The sequence below is a fragment of the Aedes albopictus genome, chromosome 1 (genome assembly GCF_035046485.1).
Source record: "Aedes albopictus strain Foshan chromosome 1, AalbF5, whole genome shotgun sequence".
Taxonomy (NCBI): domain Eukaryota; kingdom Metazoa; phylum Arthropoda; class Insecta; order Diptera; family Culicidae; genus Aedes; species Aedes albopictus.
The window spans coordinates 267407362-267415174 of record NC_085136.1 but is presented as its reverse complement, the minus strand read 5'-3'; the positions used below and the strand labels follow the sequence as shown (position 1 = coordinate 267415174).

The 7813-nt window shown below is 40.0% G+C and overlaps 1 long non-coding RNA gene across 1 annotated transcript; it reads right to left on the bottom strand.

Annotated features, from left to right (window-relative positions):
- Window positions 1-1005: 1005 nt before the first annotated feature.
- Window positions 1006-2370, bottom strand: LOC134285618 (uncharacterized). Its single transcript, XR_009996506.1, has 3 exons — window positions 2130-2370; window positions 2000-2067; window positions 1006-1945 (listed from the first exon to the last, which is right to left on the bottom strand). It is a non-coding gene; the product is annotated as an uncharacterized LOC134285618 (long non-coding RNA).
- Between the last annotated feature and the right edge of the window lie 5443 nt (window positions 2371-7813).

Below are 7813 nucleotides of genomic sequence, written 5' to 3'. Positions count from 1 at the left end.
GCCTAGAGACACAAGTCGTTGCTAAGGGCAACGTTGTTATCAAAGCCGAATTGGGTGATGCTACCGAAGTGCTAGAGATGTCTCTGTTGAGCAGATAAATGCACTTGCATGCCACCACCGGCTTGGAACAACGGATATTCAAGTTATTAGCCTTGTTGCGAAGGACAAAGATATCAGCACTCTATGCTTCGTATCCTTTAAAATTGGAATGAATGCGGAGTTGGAACCTAAGGCACTATCGATCACTACATGGCCTATGGACTTGTTTTCCGTGAATTTGCTTACGATAGTACAGATGTAAATTTTTGACGACCTCCAACAATTATTTCAGAACTTATCCTAGGATTCCCTCTGGAATTTCGACAAAGGTCTCCCTCCGAATGTTGTTGAGGGATTTTTCCAAATAATTTCGCTTGGAGTTTCTCCAAGAAGTTGCCCAAGAATTTCCAGGGAATCCTTCAGGAATCCCTCCAGCAGTTTCTCCAGAAGTTTACTCATGGATTTCATCAAGAATTCTTACAATAAGTCCTCCAGAGATTCTTCTAAGCAACAGACTTGATAAAGAAGAGCCACGGCAACACAGGTTGCGCAGAAGTCACAGTGACTTACTTTAAACAATTAACCTTCATCCAGCCAACGTACATTTTCCACCTTCGGAAAAGCACAAACATGGCCATAACTTTTTTATTTTTCGATGGATTTTGATGAAATTTTCACAACTTCCCGAAAAACTCTTCTAGTTTATTATGCCGGGGACATGGGTACCTGGTCCACATGGTTCCGGAGTTATTCCGGATTGTCTTGGGGTACCAAAATTGGTTACATACTTTGCGCAACGTATATCTCAAGATCCCGATGAGGTAGAAGTATAGTGTCTTCGGCGAATTTGTTCAGCAGGTTCAGAACTAACTGGCAACGGCGACTTTGGTTCGCGATTCGGCCGCTAGGCGGCGCCAGCGTCAAAAATGTTCAAACCCTCATATCTCGGAAACCTGATAAGATAGAATTGTAACGAATCAGCTCGAGCTTATCACAAACAGCAGCTTAAGCGCCACTTCCCCAACGAGGAAGGCTGCTGATGCTGTTTGGGTCCCGGCTTTGAGACCCTCTTCTAGGGCGAGTTTTAATAGTTGCTCAAACACACCAGCTATTCTTGGCTTCCAAATGACGACCCGACTTACCTTTCGAATCCCTCCCGTGTAAACCTCAAAAAACTCTTTGGCCTTTGGCCCCCTCAATTCATAAAATATGGAGCTAAAAGTTACGAAAAAAAACCGATTTCAAATCACTTCAGTAGAGATTTCAAATCAGCGCAAAATATCGCCTAGCTGTGCCTATGTAGGAACCAGTGCAAGGTTTAAAAATAGCTTTATTGTTCCAATTTTCCTTGCACAATCAATCTCCCTAGGCTACCTATCTTAAAGCTACTCTTCTCTCTTCATGCATGCAAGTACTTGCCGGCAGGTTCCAACGACGCGTTGATCGGGGCCCCGACGTGGCTTCACCTCGATGCTCTTCGCTCTCGTGCTCAGGCTCTCCGCGTGACCGAGGGGTGATTCGACCAACGTAGTTGGGTGCAACTTACCACTTTCGTTTGGTTGGATTTGTCCAGCGACCGCAAAGTACTCTCACGACGCGTGTCCAAAGCTCTCTTGCGCCTCGGGATGACGACGCCTAGCACCACTGTAGGGACGTCGGGTGCTGGTCGGTGATCGTTTTGGCTTGACACCGAAATTCAAAATTGAGTCCTCGGCGGATATCGAGCAGTTTGGTTGCGTTCTAGCACTCGGTCGGATTCTGGGATAGAACGACACTGCAGTGAGTACTCACGAGCCACCGCAGCGGCGCATCGGGATACGCCTGGACTAGTTGCACGTGGTCGACGACAGTTGGCGGTTGTCAATGGTCCGAGCCCAAACAAAAACCCCACGTTGTAGGGTTATTCCTATAACGTGTTCATTAGATTTTGGCTTCGCATTAGAATCCGTTGTATGCTTACCTCAAAATTTACCACAGTAAATTAATTACAGCACACAATCAGGTGTGATAACAATCTCGGAAGGCTCACTATAAAACGGTTAAGACTATCGTTAACATAGTATAAACTTTGAAATTTACAAAAGTTTTACCTATTCGATTCTTAATTTGTGTAATCTTCGCACTTCCGGATTAATAACGTTCTCAAATTATCACTATCGAATTCTTAATAACTTCCACTAGCGTCGTATTAACTTTCAGTTAGGCACATCCGCACTGATCGTAGATCAAGACTCAAGTGATGTTCTTCTTTCAGAGGACTCATCGCCCTAGTCATTGTTTAAAACTCTACTGCGCAATAAATTTGAACAAAGAATTTCTATAGGTTTAACGTTCAATATCAGCTACTAACCCAGCATTCCCTATGCAGAAATTAGAAGCGCAATATGCAAATATCAGGTAGGCGCTCATCATCTTGGAACTCAAGAGAGAGAGAGTGGAGCAAAAAATATTTAAAACTGATTTTACCGAAAACGATCAGAAGCGATCCATCGAGTAAAGAAGAGTGCCTAAGGGTTTGTGCTCATGATAAGCTTTTCGCTCTGTTGGTTCTTTTCCAATGCACAAAACGAGATTGAGAATTAGTCTTGGCAAATAATATTAAAGTGGTGTACAAATTGGAACATGAATTATTATAGCATTACATTCTCGTCCATGCTAACAAAAATAAAAATTTTGAAATTTCTATTTCAAAATTTTTATTATACATAGTTTTTTATATTATTTAAATTAATATATGCTTGGATTCATTTACTTGTATTCTAAAACAAACTTATTCCTACAATTTTGTTCTGTGTCTTAATCTCTTTACAATAAATTCCATTCATAATTCTAATCCAGTATCAAACCTATGTTTTGCCAACTCCCATATATTTTTGCTAACCTACTTCTAACTAACTAAGACTCCAATTAACTCCAAAAATATTTGGAAACTTCACTTAATCCTACCAACCAAAATAACCGACTGACTCCAAAAATATTTGGAAATATTTTTTTTTCTTTTCATAACTTATTATAACCTCAGAGAAATCTGAGAATTCTACCAATTACTGGGCAGTTAGCAAAACATTTCAACCCAAAATTCTATTCATACATTCCTTATTTGAACCTATAAAAACGAACAAACGCTTAAGCGACGGTACCGTCATGGTAGCCGTTACTGAAAACTACCTACCGGTAATCGAAACTACAAAACATCGCACTGTCAATAAACTGTCATTAAATGGATGGGTATATGAACAATGGATTTGTGAACAAAAAGATCTACGGCAAAGCTAGAATGAAGGATTGGTAAAAAGTCAGGCATGTGATAGCAACTAATGGTGATTTTATTTACAGAATTTCATCTACTACGGGTTTCAAAGGTACGGAATTGATGGATATTGTTATGGACTCTACGCTATTGCAAAATTTGGAAACGGATGATGGTTAACAATTGGAATGGAAATGAAACAAGCCAAAAAACTGACCGAGTGGATGTTTTGGTTTGCAAAAGAGGTTAAAATTGTGTGATTTGTATATCTACGATGGAACGGGTTTCGGTATCTAGGAGGTTTTATACATGTTTCTGGTTTTACGCTCAACTAGATCCGACAAATGCAACCTCTAAGAGTGTTTCTAGTGATGATAATCAATGGTTTGAGTCTGAATGACTCTTTCATAGCTCTGGGATTGATTGGAGTTAAGGAAGATGATTCATTGCAATAACACTGCATTGCTGCGTGAAGGTCAATGAACCTTGGGTCAACGACTGAGGCAACCAGAGGACTTCTCAAGTCGTGACGAAACCGATGCACCACTATGTGTATTTTGTTTTGGTTTTGTTGTTCCATTTGTATATGCATTCTTCGGTCTGAATGCAGTCATAGCTGAAGTTTTTTATGCTCGTTTAAGGAAGGAACCATGAAAGGCTCCTGGAATCCTACGGCCCTGCATATCTTTCAGGACATAGGTATTGGTGCCAATTTTCTCATGAACTTGTGCTTTGGAGAACTTGTTGCTAAACTTACCAACAAAGTGTTTGGCCTTGTCGGAGAGGTGAATGTTCTTTTTATAGACGATATCTCCTACTTGGAAATGGTGCCGATAGTTTGCTCGCAAATTGTACGGTTTAGAGTACTTCTCGTATGCTTTATGCAAATTGTTTCGCACAATTTCATAAAGGCGTTGAGTTTCTGCGCTTAGTTCTTTTTCATCACGTTCCGTTTCTGGATTCAGGTGTCGTAGGCTATCGTACTCATGTCCATTGCTAATCATATTTCGTCCAAAATTAATGAAATACGGGGAGAATCCTGTACTGTCGTGTACACTAGTACGGATGGCCATGGCTATGGTGTTGATGGATTCGTCCCAATCTCGGTGGTTTACTCGCTTGTTCATTGTGCATCGAATCGCTGTTACAATCACGCGATTTACACGTTCAACCGGATTCGGGCTCGGATGGTAGACGGCCAAGTTCCAATGATTGACGCCATACTTTAGCAAGAGCTTTCTGAACAGTTCTGATTTAAAAACTTGCGCATTGTCAGAGATGCATATGGACGGAGCTCCGAATAGGGTGAAAACCATCGTCTCGAGGAAAGTGCATACAGCTGGTGCAGTAGCGTTTTTCATACACTGTATCAGTACAAACTTAGAGAAAAAATCACACACCACCAGTAACCAAACATTTCCCCGTTTTGATCTAGGGTACGGGCCTAAGAAATCTATAGAAACCATTTCCCACGGTCTGGCACATTCTTTAGGCTTTCCGCAGACCGGTCTAGTGTTAATGTTTGGTATTTTGGATTCTTTGCATACCTCACAGGCCAAGCAAAATCGTTTAACGTCGCTGCTCATTTTCGGCCAGTACCATCGTTCTCGAATTTTTGCTAATGTCTTCAAATAGCCAAGATGGGCTTCCCGATGTACTTCCTCAATGATCTTGGATCGATGCGCCTTAGGGACGAGCATTTTCCAACGAAAGTTTGGATCCTCCGGTATCGTTGAATTGGAGACATACTTGAAGACATTTCCGTTTACGATCTTAAAATCGCTGTAGCGTTCTGGGTAACGTTCGATTTGCCTCTTGAGATCCTCAACGTACGGGTCGGCCAATTCACTTTCAATTGAGGTAACGCATCGTGATAACGCATCAGCAGGTACATTCTCCGATCCCTTTCGGTATTGCAGAGCCAGGTCGTACTTAGATAACTTGAGCGCCCATCGGGCAATACGAGGAGATCTCGATTCGATGGACATTGTCTGGAGGAATGTCAAGCTCATCGCATCGGTCCTCACGATAAACCGACTTCCTTCCACAAAATGCTTGAAGTTTTCGATGGCGAGGAGAACCGCTAAGCATTCCCGCTCAGTGGCGCTATATCGTTTCTGGGTACTCGACAATTTCTTAGAGTAGTACGCAATCGGACGTCGATCCCCATCCAGTTCTTGGGTTAATACGGCCCCGACGGCCAAGTCTGATGAATCCGTTTCAATGATAAAGGTCGATGAAAAATCGGCATTGGCGAGCACTGGAGCTGAAATCAACGCGCTCTTTAGTTTTTCGAAAGCTTCATTGGCCTCTTGCGTCCACACAAACTTTTTACGTTTACCCTTGAGTAAATCAGAAATCGGGGTGGCAATATCCGAGTAATTCTTTATGAACTTCTGATAGAAAGCTCCTAGTCCTAACAATCGTCGAACATCTTTCACCGATTTCGGCTGCTCGTAGTCCAAGATGGGCTGAATCTTTGAGGCATCCATGGACAAACCTTCTTCGGACAATACGTATCCCAAATACCGAATCCTTCGTTGACAAAACTTGGACTTTTGCAGGTTTATGGTGAGGCCAGCGGTTTTCAAGCGTTCGGCTACCTTCCTTATGAGTTCGCAGTGGTGTTCAAACGAGAGAGACGTGATTATGATGTCGTCTAGGTACACGTATACGAAGGGCTCCAAATCGTGGCCTAGCACCTTTGTCATAAGCCTTGCCATGGTAGCGGGCGCGTTCGTCAGCCCAAACGGCATCACTACGAATCGAAACAGCCCTTTGTTGGTACGGAAGGCTGTTTTGTCCTTTGCCGAATTCGTAAGGCTGACCTGATAATATCCCAAGTAACACAGAAAACATCTTTGAAAGTTAAATTTGAAAAAGATGTTGTAATATAGTACTATAATCGAATATGAACACATCTTATGTTAAAATCATGTTTTTACTATGTTTGGCAATAACAAGTCACTGAAAAATCTTTTCAACCAAACCACAAGTTATAGTAACGTAAATTGAACGTTGATTGCACTAGAATTTTGAATCATTATCTTTCTTCAATTCAAGATTATATGAAAAACATCAGCAGGACATAGTTATAACCTTTGGGCTGAAGCATGTTAAGAATACGTTAAGTTTACGTATTAATTACGTTAGTGTATAAGTTTATAAATTCGCTGTCTCTCTTCACTCACTTGATCATTATTTATAGAAAATAATTTGCACTTGAAGCTTTCCAACTAATCTAACACTAATATTTTATGATTTGAGATTGGTGATTGTCTGGACTTGATATTTCGTTGTCGTCCAGGTATAAGAATATTATCTAAAATTCATGGCGATTGCGAAAGTAGCTTTAGTCCTTATGGGCCGGCAGAGGAAAGTCACCATTGAATTTCACCTCAGTGTCAGGCCTTATATGTCATCTAAAATCATTTTGGGTACTTACATGGCAGCTAAAACTCACTTATGAACAATAATTTCGATTTCGCGAAACATTACAAATCAAAACATTTAGATTGGAGTCAGAAACTGCACCAACTTTGTTATTGTTATACTTATGTTCAAAACAGGTATTCAAAAACAACAATCACATCGTTGTATGTTATTTGGAAAAGGATGTTGCAAAAACGTAATTATGATGTTATTTCAATGTATTTCAGTCGATTCAAGTAGTATTCGACAAACATGTTGTTGTGATGTACAACCGATGTTATTCAAACGTAATTTTAATGTTCTGGATTTTTTTCCTATCAGGACTGATCGATTACAGTGCCTGCTAAAAAGTTTCATACTAATATTTGTATGTATAGCCGTTTGTTCATTTACAAATTCCAATTAAAAAAATATTTATGTTGCGCAGTTCAAACATTTGATGAAGTGATTTTATTTCCTTATTTATATGTAACGAATACAAGCATATCTTTAGTACAATGATTAAAAATAGCGTTCCAAAACTTCCAGACGGTGCTGTGACAAGTAGCCACCATATTGCATGTTGAAAATTTGTTCAAAATCTCACAAAAATCAGAGAGATGACCAAAACCTCCCTTCTTGATATTGATCTGATGGAAAGCGAATAAAAGCATGGAAGGCGAATGTGTTTATTTCACCAGAAATTTTGAATGGCACATGAAATTAAGTCATAGTGACCGAACATCGAGATGGTAGATTACAAATGAAATGTAAGGCTTGAATATTATTTCCAGCCATTACTAAATAGCACATAAACAAATGTCACAATTATTTGCGGTGTTCATTTGACAAATCGTGATTTTTCTGCTGCCAACAAGTTCTTACGATGTCGCTGAGAACATATTCGATACTTAATGTTATGTTATAATAATGTATTGAAAAACATCTTTTGTAACATCATAAAGATGTTTTATAAGCCGCCATTTTTTGCGCTTTTTCGGTGATATAAGTGTACGAAAATAAGTTTTTCATAGTAAGAACAAAACATAGACATTTGTATGAAGCATGTATTATATACATTATTATAACAAGTTGTGTTACTTGGGATGATTC